Consider the following 20,954-nt stretch of genomic DNA (forward strand, 5'->3'; position numbering starts at 1 on the left):
ACAGAGATTGGTTTCTGGGTTAGTGTTTCTGTGGTGCGGTGTGTAGTTGCTGATGAGTATTTGCTTCAGGTTGGGGGGCTGTCTGTAAGCGAGGACTGGCCTGCCTCCCAAGGTCTGCGAGAGTGCGGGATCGTTTTCCAGGATAGGTTGTAGATCGTTGATAATGTGCTGGAGAGGTTTTAGCCATCGTGTACAGTCCCCAGCTAAAACCAAATAGCCATTTTGATAACCCCCAGTCTGACACCCTGTGACGGCCTGTACCTACCCCTTGACAGAAGCATTCATAGATATAAAAAAAGTGGCCATATCTTTTTTGCAAACAACAAAAAATAATACATTTTTCTGTATTATATAGAATTTGTGAGCTCCAAAAAGAGCAAACATCAGCTTTATCCTGTGGTTCTCTCTTTAAAGGCTACTAACTCCATTGACATTAGATAACTGCAGATATTATTTTGTACACAAATTATAAAGACAATATATCTAGGAATATAGAATCTAAGAATGTGGCAAATCTACTTTTTGAGAAAGAGTGGATACTGAATTATAACTGAATTATAACTGTTTTTTTCTGTCTAATAGCAACATGTTAAGATCTTACTATGACTACCAATAACTTAAGTTAAAATGGTACATCATGCAAAGCATGACGTTGTCTTCCTTGTTGAGTTGTGGAAGACATCTTAACCAACCCACAAAGATCTACTAGTCTCTTCAGCTACTTAAAACTTCCCTGAATAGGGACCTGATCAAAAGCTTATCAAAGTCAATAAGGGTCTTTCCATTGTCTTCAATGAGCTTGGCTCAGGCCCCAGATTCTCACAAAGAATCATCCAGGTAAAATGCTAATCTCCATTTTGAAGGATTAAATCTATAACAAGTCACACTGAAGGCTATCTTTTCCACACTATGATAAGACCCTAGTAGCTGCTGCTCCCTCTGCTTTTCCGTCTACAGAAACAGAGGTGTTGGGAGAGAGAGTATGAGAGGCTACAGCTGCGTTCACCAGGCCAAGAACTACACAGTGCAGAACTGCTCATCTTTTGAGAACAACCAATGGCCCCCCTCCACCAAATATCCTGAACAACAGATGGAGAACAGGGACCCCTCAACTGCGTTTCCATCACATTAAAAATTCTACTGAAGGGAGAAGGGAGTGGGTTCCACGTAGGCATTTTGAATTAGCTGGGTTTTCCCTTCTTGCTGGACTAACAGCCCTGCAGTACAGAATTGCTTCTCTTCTGAGTAAAGCCCCACCCTTCATCTCTCAATTAAAACGTTTGGACGAGGGGAGAGTATGAAGAAGGCAGTGGGAGTATCTCACAAAAAATGGACAGCTGGATATTTTCCAATATAGTTTGGCATTCTATTTTTTTTTAGATATGGTCTGTTTGCTTTTATCTGTTTTAATCACATATGTAACTACATTTTCTGATATCTTGTTATTTTTGTTATCCAATATTCAAATTACATGTGTGTACAAAGAGAGGAAGCAGTCAAATTTGAATGAATTCATGTAGAAATTATATTAATTTGGGGAATTGTCCCCTACCTAATTGTATTACCACTTTTTATAATTGATCCAGTTTGGAATAAACTCAGACACTTTTCAGTGCACAAGTTCTAACATGAAAACAGTGAAATCCTATGGTAAAATTTCACTCTATTAAAAATTCTACTACAGAAGGGCAGGAGATTATATTGGATTGTTTTGTGCTTGGGTAGCTCCAAATCAGGCAAAACTCTATGGGAAGTAAGGAAGTAAAAATCTCAAATAATTCTTCAGATGTGCTGGGGACCATTTGTTCTTTCACAAGGTGGAGAAAGTAACCAGGCACAGCCATTTTAAACTTTATTCTGACCAATAAGGAGGAATTGGTGGTGAATCCATAGGTAGAAAGCAATTTGCGTAAGAGTGATCATGAAATGATACATTTCATGATTCTGAAGAAAGGAAGCAGCAGAGTAAAGACAACAATTAAAAAAAAAAAAACACTTTAACAAATCAAAGAACTGGAGGTAGGATCCCTGGTAAGAAAATCTAAGGGAAAAATTTGCTCAGGAAAACTGGCAGTTTCTCAAAGCGACAACATTAAAGGCACAATAGCAAACTAGCCCAACATAAAGGAAAGGTAGGAAGAAAGGTAAGAGGCCAATGTGGCCTCTCTTTAGTGAAAATCAAAAAGGAATCCCTAGAAAAAGTGGAAACATGGACAAATTGATAAACAAGTATGGGAAAAAATCAGAAAGGGTAAGGCACAAAATGAATTACACCTAGCATGGGACATAAATGGCTGTAAGAAGTTGTTCTGTAAATACATTTGAAGCGAGAGAAAGTTACAGGAATATGTGGAACCATTACTGAATCAGGAAGGATCGCTAATAACAGACAACATCAAGAAGACTAAAATGCTTAAGGCCTATTTTGCTTCAGTCTTCACTAAAAAGATTAATTGTGACCAGATGCTTAACATAATATTAACAAGGGGGAAGGAAGATAAATTAGAGCAAAGAAAGAACAGGTTAAAGAGTAAGATAAGTTAGATGTATTCAAGTCAAGGCCTGATGAAATTCACCCTAGGATACTTAAGGAACTAGCTGCAGCACTATCAGAAGCATTAGCATCCGATGAAGTGAGCTGTAGCTCACAAAAGCTTCTGCTCAAATAAATTTGTTAGTATCTAAGGTGCCACAAGTTCTCCTTTTCTTTTTGCGAATACAGACTAACACAGCTGCTACTCTGAAACCTATCAATTATCTTCGGGAATTCATGGAGGATGGGTGAGATCCCAGAGGACAGAAGAGCAAACATTGGTCCCCTTTTTACACACAGATACTAAGAGAACCCAGGGAATTACAGATCAGCCAGCCTAACTGCAACACCTGGAAAGATACTGGAACACATTATTAAGCAATCAATTTGTAAGCATCTAGAAGATAATAGGGTTATAAGTAATATCCAACATGAATCTGTCAAGAACAAATCATGCTAGACCACCTAATTTCCCTTTATGACAGGGTTACTGGCCTAGTGGAGTAGAGTGAAAGCAGCAGATATATCTTGATTTTAGTAAGTCTTTTGACACAGTCCCCTGTGACATCCTCACAAGCAAACTACAGAAATGTGGTCTAGGTGAAATTACTGTAAGATGAGTGCACAAATCCCGGGTTGAAAAACCATATTAAAAAAGTAATTAACATTGGTTTCCTGTCAAACTGGGAGGACGAATCTGGTGGGGACCCACAGGGTCTGTCCTGGGTCTGGTACTATTCAATATTTCAATTAATGAGTTGGATAATGGAGTGCACAGTATGCTTATAAAATTTGCAGATGACACCAAGATGGAAAGGGTTGCAAACACTTTGAAGGGCAGGATTAGAATTCAAAATGGTAAATTGATAAATTGGAAAGGTCTGAAATCAGAAAGATGAAATTCAATAAAGACAAGCATGAAGTGCTATAGTTAGTAAGGAAAAAAATAAAGGCAAAAAAATACAAAATGGGAAATAATTGGCTAGGTGGTAGTACTACAGAAGAGGATCTGGGAGTTAGAGTGGATCACAAATTGAACATGAGGCAACAACATGATGCAGTTGCAAACAAGGCTAATATCATTTTGGGGTGGAATATCATATATTTCACACAGGAGGTAACGGTCCCACTGTACTCAGCACTGGTAAAGCCTTAACTGGGCTACTATGTCCAGTTTTGGGTGTCACACTTTAAGAAAGATGCAGACAAACTGGAGAGAGTCCAGAGGAGAGCAAGAAAAATGATAAAAGGTTTAGAAAACCTGACCTATGAGGAAAGGTTAAAAATCCTGTGTATGTTTAGTTTTGAGAAAAGAAGACTGAGGGGAGCACCTGATAACAGTCTTCAATTACATTAAGGGATGTTATAAAGTGGAAGGTGATCGATTGATCTCCATGTCTACTGAAAGTAGGACAAGAAGTATCTGGCTCAGTCAGCAGCAATAGAGATTTAGGTTAGATGTTAGGAAAACCTTTCTACTACAAGGCTAGTTAAGCTCTGGAACAGGTTTCCAAGTGAGGTTGTGGAATCTCCATCACTGAAGGTTTTAAAGAACAGGTTAGACAAACACCTGTCAGGGATGGTCTAAGTGCAGGGGCTGGACTAGATGGCCTCTCATGTTCCCTTCAGTCCTACATGTCTACAATTCTTTAATTATGAAGCTGCGTCCAGCTTCCTGAGACCAGGCCACTCCACTTCTGTACACTCTCAACACACAATTTCCTTCCTGTTCCAACCATCTTCAAATGGTGACAAACCCTTCTTGTCTGTTTGCAATGCCCTATGTCCTCTTGTCACACCTACTCCCCTTACATAGCTCAGGAAGCCAGGATGTAGTGCTAAAGTGCAATTGTCCAAGTGAGGGAGGGAAGTTAAGAGATTGATTCTGTTATGGCTTGCTGGCACCAGGGTCAGATGGTACTGCAGCTGGAAAGTTAGGGATGGTGCTGTCTCTTGAGAGCAGATCGAGCAGTGTCCCTGGAAGCATAAAGCTCTGTGCAGCTGCATAAATAACTTATGCCTAAGGCAACTAATATTTATACCTCAAGTAGCTTCAAAAAATATCACAGACACAAACTGCATATTACTGGCTTACACAAGTCATCCGGTTCACTGGAAAACTGAAAGTCTGTGGTATTTGCACAAATTACACAGAACATGAGATAATCCTGCAAACTTACTTACAAGCACTTATTACATTTTGGAGGATAGCACTTAGCATACATTTCACTATGTGTAAATTATGAGGCATCATCTGTATTTATAATGAAATACATACTCTATATACAGAAGAACAGGGCCCAAATTTAACTTCTGGCCAAAACCTGGGATCCTTCTTCAGACCAAACCCAATGGGTGCAGCTAAAGAAAGGAAAAATGGGGAAAGTCAATCAGGATTTTACCCTTTAAGAGAGTTTCAATGCCTACGTTATTTTTGTTTAAGTACAACAAATCCAAAATCTAGTGTTGAGAAAACTGCCACTATATCAGATACTAATTTAAAATGTAAAGACCAAGTTTATTATTGGCATAAGAGAGCACAAGTCCATTGTTAACTGTTATGGATTTTCATCCACTTAATGAAGCAGTGAACTTGGTAACAAATCTCTTAACAGTGTTTCCCTGTAATCTATATCTAGCAAAGCTTTTCTATCTCCATCAAATATGCAGTCTCAGAACATTTCATAACACCTGCTAGTTACTGTTCCTGCTTATAAACAGCATAAACCATTGAATTAAAGAAGTGTTCAAAATGACCTTTAGTTCTTAAGAGCTAAGAAATTCTCAAAGCCTCAAAAGAGGATCAATCAATCAGCCCTGCTCTATATTATGGTATTCTTGAAAATTTTGTAGGTTTTACTTTGCCAGTATAATAATAAACAAAATGTGTATACAGTGGTTCCATCTTTTTGTTCCCTTCAATACTTTTGAGTCATTAATACATCTCTTTCAGAAGTTACAGTAAGAAAATTTAGGGTTTGAATTCCCCTCATACCGATGTAAATCAGGAGTTACTCTATTAAAATCAACAGAGTTATCCCAGGGCAAAACCATCAGAAGTGAAAAGAGTATCAGACTCATTAAGTTTAAGTACACACAAACTGCACTTTTAATCATCAATACTGCTTCTTAATTTTCTCTACTTGCAGTTTATTATTACTCCTGGGGGAATTCTGCACCAAAAAAAAAATGTTGTGCTAAAGAATTAAAAATTCTGCGCACAATATTTTAAAATTCTGCAAAACTCTGCATATTTTATTTGTCAAAATAATACAATATAATCCCATCATTTTCAATTATTTTGGTAATTTATTTCAAATACCTGTCAGCAAGTGTGTCTAACAATAGAGACAACAAAAAAGATTCAACAAATGTTTTTTGACAAATAAATTCCTTATTAGCCATATTTAAACTACAATACAGAAATGTATTTCCCACATCCCTCAGAAGTAGTGCAAAGACTCAGGGAGCCAGGGGTAACAGGGGACAGGGAAGTAATTGCTGGGAAGGAGCCTGGGAGGGGACCTGGAGGGTTGTTGGTTGTGGGTGGGAGAAGTATGGAACAGGTTTGTTTGTGTTGTTTTGTTTTTTGCAGGGAGGGACTGTTAGAGAATTGGGAAGCCTCCCCCATGCAGACCCTGGCTGACCCCCAGCCTCTCCCATTCAGGCAGGCACATCTGCCCCCTCACCGTGTGTCCCTGCATTCTCCCACCCGTGTCCCTGCACTCCCCTCCCCCTGTGTCCCTGCACCTCTACTCAGACACATTCTCCTCCACATCCCCATGTGGCCCTGCAACTCCTCCCATTCAGCCCCTGGATCAATGCTGTCACCCCACTGGTTCCTGTGCCCCCACCCCAGTCTGTCCCTTCCACTAGCCCTTCTGAACCCCAGTCTGTGTTACCCCCCCAGCAGCCCCATGTGCCCCGCTCTGTCCATCCCCCCCATATCCTGTGCCTCCTCACCTGGCCTCTGCCCCCTCCCTCTCTGGCCCGTGAGCTGGCTGTCCTCTCTTCTGGTGCCACAGTAACCCCTGACGGGCAAAAGGTATAATTTCAGTGCCTCTCCAGCAGAATGTATTTTCTGCAGGGGAAAAAAAATATCTGCAAGGGTGTGATGGGGCATCTGCCCCACACTGGCCAGTAAGGGGTTAACAGAGCCCTAGGGAGGCCGCCTGAAAAGCAGTCAATAGGAGAGGGGCTGTGAGAAGTGGCCAATCAGGCACCAGCAGGCCCATATAAGAAGAGTTGCATGACAGAGCAGGGTCAGTAGCTGTTTGGAGCTTGAGGAGGGAGTACTATGTCTGAAGTAGGCTGCAATCATGGAGCACCTTAGACAGAGTAGTGCAGGCAGGAACCCAGGGAGGGGAGAAGGAGTTCTGGACAGGTTCCTGAGACTAAGAAAGGTGCTTTGGCCATGCAGAAGTGGTCCAGGAAATGCAGTGACAGTAGAGAAAAAGGAAAGCACGTGACTGTGGTTCAGAAGGTCCTTGGGCTGGGACCTGGAGTAGTGGGTGGGCATGGGTTTTCTCCCATTTGCCACTGGGGAAGGACAACTGACTGCAGTTGCCACTGGGGAAATGGAAGGACTACTGAAGAGCTAAACCTCAAATGGAACAGGGGAAGACAGAGAGTGATGTGGCTGGAGGGTGGAGCCATGAAGAGGATGCTGTGGACGCTCGGACGGCAAGCAGGGCTGCAGGCAGATGGTGGAGATCAAGTGATGTTGTGCAGATATGGATGGGCATGTTGACCTTGAGCTAATCTCAAGAGTGACTTAGAGGTGCCAATCGAATGATGAGTGATGCACACTGTGACAATTTTGTGGAGAATGCTGGCATATGGTCACCCCACTATAAGGGGAGGCTAGAGGACTGTGGGGATGATAGACTATCAGAGACTGTGAAGGTGGAGAGACAATGGAACCTCAATATGCGGAAGCATATTTTGCTGAGGGATCATACACCCTCCCAGGATGGATTCCAGAATCGCTGACCCTGCAGAAAGGGGCTGACAGTCAGCAAGGGTGACTCCAGGCCCTGCTGCAGCAGGTACTCGAAACCCAACAGATAGTGGGAGGCACAGGAGTACTTGCAGCCCTCTATGGCCCAGCTAGCTGAGCAGCAGCTATATATATATATATTCAGGCTCCTGTGGGAACAGGTCTCTAGAGGCCACAGAGTGAGTGGGAAGCAAGGCATCAGGGCAGGAGGCTGGTGCTGGGACAGGGCCATGTTATGCCTGTGGGCGACAAGGACCCTGGAAGGGAGACAGCCCCTACCAGTAAGGGGGACAGAAGCCTTACCCAGAGGATGGGAGGAAGAAAGAGCCCAGGAGAGTCCCACATGTGAGGAAACAGGGAGGGGATGGGCATGTTGGGCCTGTGAGCAACAGGGGCACCTGCAGCGGAGTGCCCACACATGAGTTGTAGAGTCAAGGCTAGCCCAGGTAAAGAGCTGAGCAAAGGGAGGACAATGGGAGGCCTATGGCCAAAGGGAGGCAAAGAGGTTGCTTTCAATGCCATGAGGTGGGCCATATAAAAAGACATTGCCCCCTTAGGAAAAAGCAGGATAGAAAAGGCATGTCTGAGAACCAGGCTAGGGTAGAGACTGTCAAGAGGGATGTGGCAGTGAGGACCATGGACCTGGCAGGGAGCCATCTCCGACACCCAGCAGTGGGTGGTAAGGAAGTGGTGGATAAGATGAGTGGGATGGAGAGGACTTTTTCACCTTGTTATGAATGAAAGACTTTCAACTTTGCAGTGTACTAAATAACCTTTCCTCCACTCTGTTTCAGAGGTTGTCATAGGAAACCGTTAACAAATAATTAACTTAACATAGGATCTCATAGCTGGATTGCTTGGAAGTGCAATTTGTCCTGAACTATGGTGAGAACTTTCCAATTAGAATGTACCTCACATGCTTGGGGTACTCTTAGTCAATGAACTTCGAAAAGGGTTTAATTTAATCAGTTCTTCTCATTGCAGAAACAGAAAAACTAGGCAATGTTTTCACAACCCCAAAGAATTTATTTTTATATTTCACTGTTTTGTAACTTTTCTTGTAATATTTTGGAGAATACAAGTGATGTGCAGTTGTTTCATCACATGCTGGCTGCCCCTTTCAGAAGTGTGAAATTTTCTTCAAAATTAATAGATGAAGAACATTCACTATAACTGAGATTATGTTTAATCATAGACACCAGTACTGTAATCTTATCTTTAACGATACTTATCTACCTTTATAGGTGTACCTTTAGATTAACTAATCTGACTCAGATCCCTATATATGATAGAAAAATCCCTTCCACAGAAAGAATAGCAAGCTTTTAAAATGTTTGTAGAAATTTGATCAACACATAAATAATTTCCATGCAATATGATAGACCCGTAACATCTTTTCCCCCCAGAACACCTCTCTGATTTGTCATTATTCCTTATTTTTGAATTTTAATTCTTCTTTATAATAGCACACACCTAGCATTTCAACCTCTGAGGTGCTAAATCTTTACAAACATTAAATTAGCCTCATAATTCCCCTGCAAGATACTGTAGATATTACAATAATCTCTGCAAATCCTAATTGCTCTAAACAGTAGCAATCTTTGCCCAGTTGAGGTCAATGTCACATTCATTGGAAAGAGGTCGCACTGTGCAGTAGCTTAGTCAAACTAATTCTCTTGGTTATAATTTCAGCAGGCAGCTAATAAACTGCCCTCGTTTCAGCTCAAAAGACTTATTCAGCAGAAATGGATAACCCGTGGAGATAACAGTAATACTGTGTACTTCTATCATGCCTCCATATCACAGAATATCAAGGTACTTTAGAAACATTAATTAAGTTTCAAAACATACAAGTGATGTACACAAGTATCTTCCCCCACAAGGAAAAGTCCATAAAATATAATTATGGTTGAAAGGGTGTTGACATGCAGTATAGCTAACACCCAACCAAATATTTTTGTCCCTCCCTGTCAGATACATATAACAACCTTACCACATGGAACACCAGAAAAATCTGCAAATGCATCATTAAGGATTCAGCCACCCAGTTCCCCCACAAACAGCTTACATATTCAGATGCGTCCAACACATGATTCAATTCAACACCCAAACAAAAGAGCCTAATCCTGACTTGAGAGTGTGTAGGCTGACTCCGTGCCCACATGCACCCTAGTCAAGCATCTGCTCATGTAACGCTGAGAGACCCCGATCATCAGGATAGGACTGGGGACCTCCGGAGCTTAGTGCATGAGCCTCTACCCCATGAGCTAAAAGCCAACAGGCTGTTAGCTAAGGCTGTAGAGCAGACTCATTAATTGCTCTCTAAGTGGTCTCGGTGCCACTAAATGGGACAGGACAGAGCTGTAGCTCACGAAAGCTTATGCTCAAATACATTTATTAGTCTCTTAGGTGCCACGAGTATGCCTTTTCTTTTTGTGGATACAGACTAACACGGCTGCTACTCTGAAACCACTCATACTTCATAGATTGCAAGATCGGGGCCAAAGGATTGTGGGACTGGGGCAAATGTAAGATTGACTGGGTGGTAGAAATTGGTTCGGGTGATAATGAATGGGTAATTGTCACATGGCAGCAGATAATTAACTGGATTCCTCTAGACTTTCTAACGTTTAAGGGCTTGTTGGGCCCCTTATCATTGGTGCCTTCAGCATTTACACAGTTACACTATCGAACTAATGAAAATTTGAAAAATGTCTTGTTTTTTGTGTTTTAAATACAGATACATACATAGGATATAAATTCATTTGCTTACATATAATTTAAAATAAATTAAATCATTGGCTATTTTATTTGCATTTTTGTACACAAATGGACATGATGAAGTGGTCATTTAAAAAAATACATGTAATTCATCTGTCAAATACAGAAAATTCCAGATTTTTCTGATTCCCAGGCCAGAGCTATATAGAATGTAATTATGATATTGTAGACTCTTAGGACTCTTCCCCAATCATTTTAATAATTCATCCTTTCAAGAATATGGATGTAAAATTCTTAAAGCCTAATAAAAAAAAAAAAAAAGAACCCAAAGGGCGAAGACTGCCAAAATGAGATGACGTTAAATGCCACTGATTATTTAATAAGAAGAGTAGGCAAGTAGTTGGAGAGACAATTTGATTACTTTTTTTAGGTTTGTGCTTTTGTACATATAAATCATAAAACTCAGCAGTATACATCGATATAAACTGATAGATTATTCCTGCACTTGCTTCTTAATGAAGCTGTTTCAATTTTGTGATTGCAGTACACCAGAACTTGTCCTGTAAATCAAGTTTTTCTAAGGACACTGGACACTCATTCACGGACTTAGAATAAGATCTCAGAGCTGGATATGCTTGCAACGGTCATTCAGTCACTGACACAGCACAATACAGACATTGCTAATAAAATCTGCTGTTGGCCAATAACTGGTAGGTAAATATACATATTATATCACTGATCTCAATTCGCCAATTAATTTCATTTCTGGCATGCTTAAATATGCCAGGGGGCAGGGAACAGAAACCTTGACCACGTGGTCAGTGCAGAGGATTTTTGTGTCAGAACTTTTATGTTTTTATTATCAGCTGATATTTTCCTGTACCATAACTGCTCTCTAGGCGCATGAGTAGGAGAACTGTGAGTTTGTGGTACAACATGGTCCGTACTCAGTTTCAGATAAACTGAATGCAATTTTGTCCCATTTCTATTTTGGAACACAGGACAATCGTCCCCGCCCCATACAAGTCAGTCCACAAATAGGATAAAGAATATACAAACAATGTTGCTTGCTAAGAGAGACTACACAACTGCACTAGAAGAAGAGGCTCTTACATCCTTTTCACTTCCCTCTAGCACACCCTACAGCAAGGGAAATAGTTGGCCTTAGTTGTGTAAATTTCAGTTTAACCTGGCCTTACCTGATATCTTTCCTCTTCCTGGATTTGATAAATATAATTCTTATAGACAGGTTTTCACTCCTGGAAAGTGAATTTAATACTTGTTTACCGTGAGTATTCAACCGTGCAAGTTTAGAATGTACCTTTCATGATAATTCATACTAGGCAAACTCAATTGCTGTGATGTTGGCAGAAAGCAAACACAAAAAGGGCCAAATAAATGTTCCAGATTTTTTTATTATTTGTCCAGCTTTACTAATTCATCTTCACAACACCCCTGTCAGTTAGGTAAGTTATTATTACCCCTATTTTACATAGGGAATACTGAGGCAACCTGACTGGGCAACTGCCCAATGGCAGAGTTAGACCTCGGGCGGGGGGGGGGGGGGTTAATTCTCACCTCTGTATTCATTCCTCTAGACTCATGTTACTTTTAATAATGTTAATAATTAGCTAGCAACAAACAATAAAAAATATTGGTAGAGCTTAATAATCATTAAACTAATAAACAAAGCAAACTACTCCCTTCCCCCAAGTTACTAAACTAAACTACTCACTGGTCCTTACTATCATTCCAAAATCTCGAGCAGCTGATCATTGCAACAAGCTCCACATGCAGAGGAATCATCTCTCTCCTGACTGCTAATTCCTCCCGCAGTGTTCACAAACCACTCCCACAGACATCCATGGATTTGCATATCGGCCAATTTTAAGTACAGAATGGCACATAGGTCAGAACTTACACTGTGAGTAGGATTTTTCTTACACGCATTAGGAAATCCTAAGGTGCTATTTTTCAAAATATAAGTTAAGGCCTTAGAAGGTAAATTCCATCACACATTTCTGTTCTCCTCTATGTAAATGTCTATAGTTCCCTCTACCAAAAAAACCCAACACTCCATGATGGCCCATGCCTTATCACTTTTAAGTAGGCAACTATGGAGAATGCCATTGAGGGGAAGCTATGGTAAAGAGTCCTAGTAGAGCCACATCTGTGTGGAATCAATGGCCCCAAATCCTCTGTCTCAACTATTTTTTTAAGGGTTTTTACATCAAAATGGCTAACTTGAGTAAGCTATTCTTAGACATTTCATATATAGGTTTAGGTCTTAGATTGTATTTTTGTGTGCATATGTTAAAAACAAGCACTTAAATGATGCAGTTACTGTAATGTTAGACTAAGTATCTTGTAATCATGGGCACCCTGATGATAGAAGACAGTAGCCATGGGCAGTCATGCATTTGGAGGCATCCTCCAAAGATATAAATCCAGTTTTAAAAAATCATAGGATGCAAATGTCTATATACCAGAATTATATGTAGCTTAAAGCACACAGGCATCTTATGCATTCCTCATATTTAGTACAAAAAAGTGTCCCCTTGACCGAGGGTTGCCAGGCATCCAGTTTTCAACCAGAACACCTGGTCGAAAAGGGACCCTGCAGGCTCCAGACAGTACCATTAAAAGTCTGGTTGGCAGCACAGTGGGGCTAAGGCAGGCTCTCTACCTGTCCTTGCTCCGCCTGGCTCCTGGAAGCAGCCAGCATGTCCACTTCTAGGCGCAGGGAGGCTCTGCACACTGGCCCCACCCCAAGCACCGGCTCTGCAGCTCCCATTGGCTGGGAACCATGGGCAATGGGAGCTGCAGAGGCAGTGCCTGTGGGCAGCGCACAGAGCCAATGACCTGCACAGTAAATAAACTGGCCGACACCTACTCATGCTATTTTTACCAAGTTGTAGGCTTTTTCTTTTACTGCATCTAGTGTTAAATGCTCATGTAATGGCAAACACCATGCTTCAAGATCTATCAGCCCCATAATCATGGCCATATTTCTTCTGTGACAAACTATTACTTTTTTCCATCAGTGCTACAGATATCAATAATAGATCATCATATGGTTCATCAAGAGATTACTCTAGATGTTACATAAACAGATCTTACCTTTGTTTTTCATGTTATCATTAGCACAATCATGCAAGTCTGTAGGTTCATATTTAACAGCAAGTAGTGGATATTTTGGAAATGAATGGACTCCAAAATCTCCATGTTGCCTTATTCTTTTCACTGGAAATGTATAAAGTTCATTACATTCAAATGTTTCACATTAGCTTGCCATTTAGATTCAAACTCAATAGCCTGTGTAATTGATTTGGAGGCATAAACAAGAATGACACATTCCAAAATGACACTTACTGAAATTATTTTTTCTTACAAAAATTAGATTTCTTATATATTTCTTACTTGTTCAATCTTTCCACTTAAGACTAGGACAGCAGAAGGAAAAAATGAGAGAGTAGCAATCACTAGTGCTAACGTGGCAGATTACCTCTTCGCTTGACTTGTGATCCCCCACCGCCCCCCAATAACCTTCTCTCTCTTTCCAATCATATTGGTGTTTAGGAGAGCAAAATATTTCTAATTAGTCAGTGAACATATTTAATTTAGCAGTTCATGATCTACTCCATCTCAGCTGCATTAGATGGAGACTGGTAGAAGCAGCGCAGAGTTATGATTTATTGGTGTGACAGACAAATGAAAGGTTTACATTGCACACCTTTGAAGGGGATGGGTAAATTTTTTTCTTTAACAGCAATGGCAGAAAACCACAGTACTTAGGTCAGACTAGATGATCTAGTAGTCCCTTCTGGCTTGAAACTCAATGAGTGGTTTGATCTGGGAGAAATGTGTGGGAGGTGTCCTACACTTGACTCTCTAAGAATCATGGTGCCAAATTCTTCCCTGATAACAATCTTCAGGCTAGGTTCTGCCCTGAGTTAAGGCTAATTTGCACTACTCGGGGCAGATTTAGAACTATTATGTGTGACCAATCTATCCCCTGTATAAAATAGTCCTGGGGTGGCATACAGAAGTCATAGCAGCTGCTACGTAATTCTCCTTTTTGTGTTGGGGGCAAGACCAAGGTGTTCCTACAGCTATCTCCAGCTGCCAAAATTTCCCCCTGGAGGGTATCGGCAGCTGTCATAAAATAGAGCGACCTTCAGGCTCCCCTTTCTACCAGGGACTACCCTGATGGCCAGACAGCCCTAGGACTGAGGTCACAAAGGTGTCCTTTGTGCTGTCTCTCTGTGATGAGTGCTACTTGAACACAGGTGATTATCTAGCCCATTGACTTCAAATAATACACCAATTTCACCCTTGGTATGTAGAGTGTTCAGTGTAAAACCTTGTAATAGAGCTTTCCAAAATAATCTCCTTCAGCACAAAATTCTTTCCACTGAGTTACAATATGGATCTCTGATCTTCACTTTGGATATCTATTGCATATTCTGCATTAATTTAATGTGAAGAACTCCCACATTAATGAGAGTTCTGTACGTGGTTTACATGAATATGGAATAAAGATATAAGAGAGAATGTTTGCCCTTAACAGCATACCCATATAACTACTTTTGCCCTTGACAACATACCCATATAACTTAATTTCAACCAAAGTTCTTTCCAAAGAATTATGTAAGAAGTTGGCTCAATGTATTTATATTGTCATATAATTACAAAAATGATCCCATGGGGCCATATGCTCACATAACTTGCGTGCTGAAGAGTGTAGCTACTTTTTCAAATCCTGACACCAGAATCTACACACAAGATAAAATCTCTTATTTGTCATCGTGCCATATCAGGCTCCAACACAAAAATGATCTTATGCTGAAGGGGCCAAATTATCTCTAATGCAATTTCACTGATGTGAATTGAGTTTCAGCAGGAATTGCTTTTGTCCAAGATCTGCAAAAGACATGCAGACTACAAAAAAAGGGGTACTGATATAAAAAATGTGGGATGAATCAGGGCAAATATATATCCAGTGCTATATATCCTACACAGGAAAAATAAAGACACATTTAATCCCTTCCACTTCTATGTATGGAGGGGACATAAACCTGAACAGAGATAATTCCCTACTAAATTTTACACAATATTAAGAAGCCTTTTCTATAGAACCCTGCTGGTTTCATTTCTATTAAAAATCTATTAAATGTTTTCATAAGAGAACCTTTAAAGACCTAAGAGTAGCTGTGCCTGGTGTATAGAACAGATTCACACAATGTATCTGAGAAATCAAAATAGGCTACATAATATCAATTTGTCTGATACGGATACTTCAATCCATTGTTGTTCCAGTTCTGTCCAGGCTCTATTAATATGGAATACCTACATAAAGTTAGGACAAGGTTTTATCAGATACCAGGAGTACTATAAATTTCAGTTAAATACTTATTGCCTTCTGTTTTCAAAATAGATTTATCTGTTTTATTGTTACTTCCATTACCTCTGTGACAAATTATTGCTTTCCCCACCACCACCACCACCGCTACAGATATCAGTAATCATCATCATCATGTGGTTCCTCAAGAGATTACTCTAGTTGATGTTACATAAACAGATCTTACTCTTGTTTTTCATGGTATCATTGGAACAATCATGCAAGCTTGTGGGCTTTTACCTTAACAAGAAGTTACTATGTTTAAGGTAAAAAGGTTGTCTATCTTCCCTACACCAAAAAATTCATTATGGGATAATTAAGACTGAAAAGATGTTAACACTTACTGCACTTCACACCCAACCAATTATTTTTAACTTCCCTTTTATACACTCGAAGCAACTCTAAACACTAGAAACCCTGGAATTGCACAGCTAAGGTTTCCCTGACAATTCCTCATCACCATATAAGGCTTGACCATTCACTATCACCCACTCAGCCTTAATTCTGCTCCTTTAAATCTTCAAAAATAACTCCCATACAGAGATAACAAACCTAGTTTCTAAACATAAAAACCATATATTCAATGTAATGAATAAATGTTAAATACAGCAAATCAATAATACAGTACCCAGCATTATTCACTACAAAATAACATTGATTCATAGATTGAAAGTAGGCCCTGAGAAAATAGATTTTTTTTAATTCACAGCAGTGTCACAGATAAAGTGGCGATTTTCATGGGATAGTGACAGAATGCAGTCATTGAAAGGTCACCGCTGCATTCCTTTGCAGAAAACCAGCCACTGACTTCCTCTGGTCCACTGTGCACCGCAACTGCTACAATGTTTCCAAAGATAGGCCATTGGAGCAAGATGCCTACTTCCACCTCCCTGCTCTTGGAAAAATCACAGCAGTTCAGGGAGACCTGATGGCCAGTTTTATGTGAGAGACAGTAGCCAGCTCAGCATGGGTCAGAGTGGAATAGATCAGCGAGGCATAAGCAGCTGCTTTAAATTCTCCCTGCAATGCACCCACTCTGGGCTCATTAATATTGTAGCAAGGGACAAAGCCTAGGGAGGCAGGTGTGCAGCCAACAGGGGGCTGCCCCTAAGGGACACCACATGCTTATTGGCTACTCTGCATGCAGATGCCCACTTCCACCGTCTTGCTGTTGGAAAAATCAGGGCAATGGGCTAATTTCACAAAAATCCATGAAGTCCCAATGTTCTTAGGGCCCTAGTTATGAGGTCAGAAGGAATCACTATGATCATCTAGTATGACCTCCTGCATAACACATACCATACAGAACTTCCCTGAATTAATTCCTTTTTGAAATAGAGCATGTATTTCATTAAAACATCCTATCTTGATTTAAAAACTGCTAGTGATGGAAAATCCACCACAACCTTGTGTAAGCTGTCCCAGTGACTAATTACTCTCACTGTTAAAAATTAGTGCCTTCCCATCTGAATTTGTCTAGCTTCAATTTCCAGCCATTGAATCATGTTATACCTTTGTCTGCTAGACCGAAGTGCTCATTATCAAACTTGTGTTCCCTGTGTAGGTACTTACAGACTGTAATCAAGTCTCCCCGTAATCTTCTGTGCTAAACTGAATAGATTGAGCTCTTTGTCTCTATCACTGTAAGGAATGTTTTCCTCTGAAACCACTCCAATAGATCAACATCCTTCTTGAACTGGGGACACCAGAACTGGACTCAGTATTCCAGTAGCAGTGGAATAGTATCAAATAAAGAAGGTATTTATATTACCTACTCCTATTCAAGATTCCCATTTATAATCCAACAACTGTGTTAGCCCTTTTGGCCATACCGCCATAAAGGGTGCTCATGTTCACTTAATTATCCACCATGACTCCTCAAATCTTTTTCAGAGTCACTGCTTTTCCCCGCAGAGTCACCTATCCTGGAAGCATGGCCTACATTCTTTGTTCCTAGACATAACTTTACAGTTAGTCATATTAAAATGGACATTGTTTGCTTATTCCTATCCTACCAAATGACCCAGAACACTCTCTCTCTCTGACCTGTCCTCTCCATTATTTACTAATCCCCCAATCTCTTCGTCAGCTGCAAAGTTTATCAGTGATTTTTTTTTCTTCCTTGAAAAAAAAAAAAAAAAGTTAAATACTGTAGGGCCAGATCCCTGCAGGGCTCTGGTTAAGGGGCTGTTTAACTGTGGTGTAGATGCTTGGGCTTGGGCTGAAGCCTGGACCCTGCGAGGTGAGAGGGTCCCAGAACTTGGGCTGTAGCCTTAGCACAAACATCTACACCGCAGTGAAACAGCCCTGCAGCCTGAGCCCCGCAAACCCAAGTCACTGGTAAGGGCAAGCCGTGGGGTTTTAATTGCAGTGTACACATACCCTTATGCTGTCTTTTACGGTTTAAGTGGTACACAGGCTTGTCTGGGTCATCTGTACAGGGATGAATCTCACCCAGAGCCATCCCTAGGGTACGGCTGATCAGGGCAACCACCCCAGGCCCCACGCTTTGTGAGGAGGCAGGCAGGGAGGTGAGACAGGTGGGTGTGTGGGGCAAGGAGGAGCCCCCTTACCAATCTCCTCCTCCCTCCCAGCGCCTACTGACAATCAGCTGTTTCACAGCATCTGGGGGTGCTGGGGGGGAGGGGAGAGGAGCGAGGGGCACAGCACGCTCTGGGAAGGGGACAGAACTGGGCAGGGAAGAGGCAGGGCAGAGAGTGAAGAAGCAGGGCGGAGCAGGGGTGGGAAGAGGTGGGACATTGGGGGAAGGGGTGGAGTGGGGGCAGGGCCTGGGCAGAGCTGGCAGGAGCACCCCCCAGCAGATAGAAACTCAGTGCCTATGTCCTAGGCCCCGCACCTCCCTAGGGGTGGCCCTGATCTCACCTAAGGAGAATGAGTATTTTTGAATTTGCAGAGAATGGCATAAACACAGCTAACCAAACTAAGTTGGAACATATGTAAATTTCTGATTTCCCAAAAGCTCATGAAAAAATTCTGTCATACACTGAAATATTTTATGTGGTTTGTTTTTGTTTCTATCAAGTGGGAGAGTGGAAAGATTAAAATCTGCTTTACAATTGGAGGTTTGCCTCAACCAAAACTGCAAAGAGATATCTCACTGTCTCCATAATCTTAAGCATTTTAATAATGCTCATCACTGTAGTGCTTTGGTGCTTTTTCATTATATTCTCAAAGTATAAGGGTAACCATACCCATGCAGAGTTCTGGCCAGCAATGAAAATTGGCCTTATTTACAAATGTTGCAGCATGTGTAGTAGAACTATGCTCTTCCTTTTCCTAACACAGTATCCACAGCTTCTTGACAGCCAGTTAGTATAGCTCATCATACCAAATAATGATTGCTATAAATGTTTTTTCCCATGATTGGATGGCATGGGTATTTGTGCAGCTCAGTATGAGAGTATATTTAGGAGGACCATGGCCTTTAACTCCTTTTTTACTATACAGTATGTACTATGTAAAGTAAAGCAATTCTCTGCTAATTTTCTGCTTTGTATGCTCTTTATTATTTAACACCAATAATCTAAATATGAAATAATCAATAACTGCAATCTTTCTATGTGGGATAAAACTGCAGCCCTTAAAATACCCGAAGACTCCACTATTCAATATAACTAAGCAACAGATATAAACAGATCACTGAAAACATTCCAGAAATGTAGGTACTTTACTTTCTGTTGAGGCTTTTCCTTCTCAGATTCCTATATGGTATTTTTTCAATTAGTTGTTACAAATGCTGAGAAGACAAACCCCAGTTTCTCATGACATGGTGGCACTAAATTGTCAGTCTGTGTTTTAGTTACATGCTTCCAGACTCCGAAGCTTTGAAGTTGGAACAACACATTTGTCCTTATGAACTTCAGCCTGTTCCCTAAATTCTCTTGGTTTGTTGTGGGTGTGTGTAGGCATGTCATTCATTCAGTTTGGTGAAGCACAGTAGTTATCAAATCATTTAATGACAAGAGACCTGAGTCTACAAAAAATGTGACAGGAGTGTGTCACGGAGTGTGCGGGAGTCAGGGCCCTGAACCCCCCACTTCCTGTGATTGACCTTGACTCTCAGCCAGCCAGTAAAACAGAAGGTTTATTAGACGACAGGAACACAGTCTGAAACAGAGCTTGTAGGTACAGAAAACAGGATCCCTCAGTCAGGTCCATCTTGGGGGATAGTGAGCCCAGAACCCGGTTCTGGGCCTCCTCCGTTTCCCCAGTCAGCTCCAAACTTAAACCCCCTCCAGCCCCTCCTCTAGCCTTTGTCTCTTTCCTGGGCCAGGAGGCTACCTAATCTCTTTGTTCTCCAACACCTTCAGTTGGCATCTTGCAGGGGAGGGGCCCAGGCCATCAGTTGCCAGCAGACAGAGTGTCGGCCTTCTCTGTGCAGAGAGCATCACACTGGCCCTCTAGGGCTCTGCAACAATCACAAACCCTTATCCCACCACCTAGATACTTAAGAAAGACATAGGGGAAACTGAGGCAGCTACACAGTATTCAGAGAAAACATTAAGAACATTCCCACTTTGTCACAGAGTGTGCCATGTGTATTTTCCCCCCCTGATTACCACTAATGCCTTTGAATATTTTCAATAAGATGCAACACCAGCAGCCTTACAGTTAGGTGGTGACTCTGTAATAAAAGAGAGTGCAGCCAAAATAATGAATGCCTCCTTGTTTACTCCAGGGGGAATTTAGCACCACTGCGCATGCACAGAATTTACGTTCCCCACAGATTTCTTTGCTTCCCCACAGAAAAATGACTTTTTGACAGGGAAGCAAATGGAAGTCACAAGAACGGTCATGCAATCTTCCCCAGCTGTATGTTTCGTGTGCCCAAGGAAGACAGCAGAGAGGTAAATCACTGTGTGGCAGGGGGCTGGACTGGGGAAGACCCCACTGGTGGCTCCTACTCTGCGCTAGGCTCAGCTGCTAGTCCCGGCTGGACGGGGGAAGATGGGACTTCCTCTTCCCCTGCACGGCATCCAGGACCATGTCAGACTCATCCCCAGATTTCTCCCCCAGCTGTACGAAGCTCTGCAAACGCTCCCCGCCCCCATGCTTCCTGCAACCATTGCTCCTCAGCTGCAAGAGGAGGAATCATTGTACAGGGAGCTGCTCTCCCATCTGTCCAACCCATGTACATCTAGACCCCCTTATGACCAGACCCTCCTGTCAAGCCTCACCCCTCCTGCACTCAGAACTCCACACATGAACCCCACTCCCCCTGCACCTGGACCACCACAACAAGCCACCCCCACCCGGACCCCCACCCTACTGAGCCCCAC

The 20,954-nt window shown here is 41.6% G+C and overlaps 1 protein-coding gene across 1 annotated transcript in view; it reads right to left on the reverse strand.

Moving 5' to 3' along the window:
* DDX59 (DEAD-box helicase 59) overlaps positions 1-20,954 on the reverse strand; it is a 61,649-nt gene that overhangs the window by 31,191 nt on the left and 9,504 nt on the right. The gene's annotated exons all lie outside the window — the stretch shown is intronic.

This window comes from Natator depressus, chromosome 8 (assembly GCF_965152275.1).
Source record: "Natator depressus isolate rNatDep1 chromosome 8, rNatDep2.hap1, whole genome shotgun sequence".
NCBI classification, from domain to species: Eukaryota; Metazoa; Chordata; order Testudines; family Cheloniidae; genus Natator; species Natator depressus.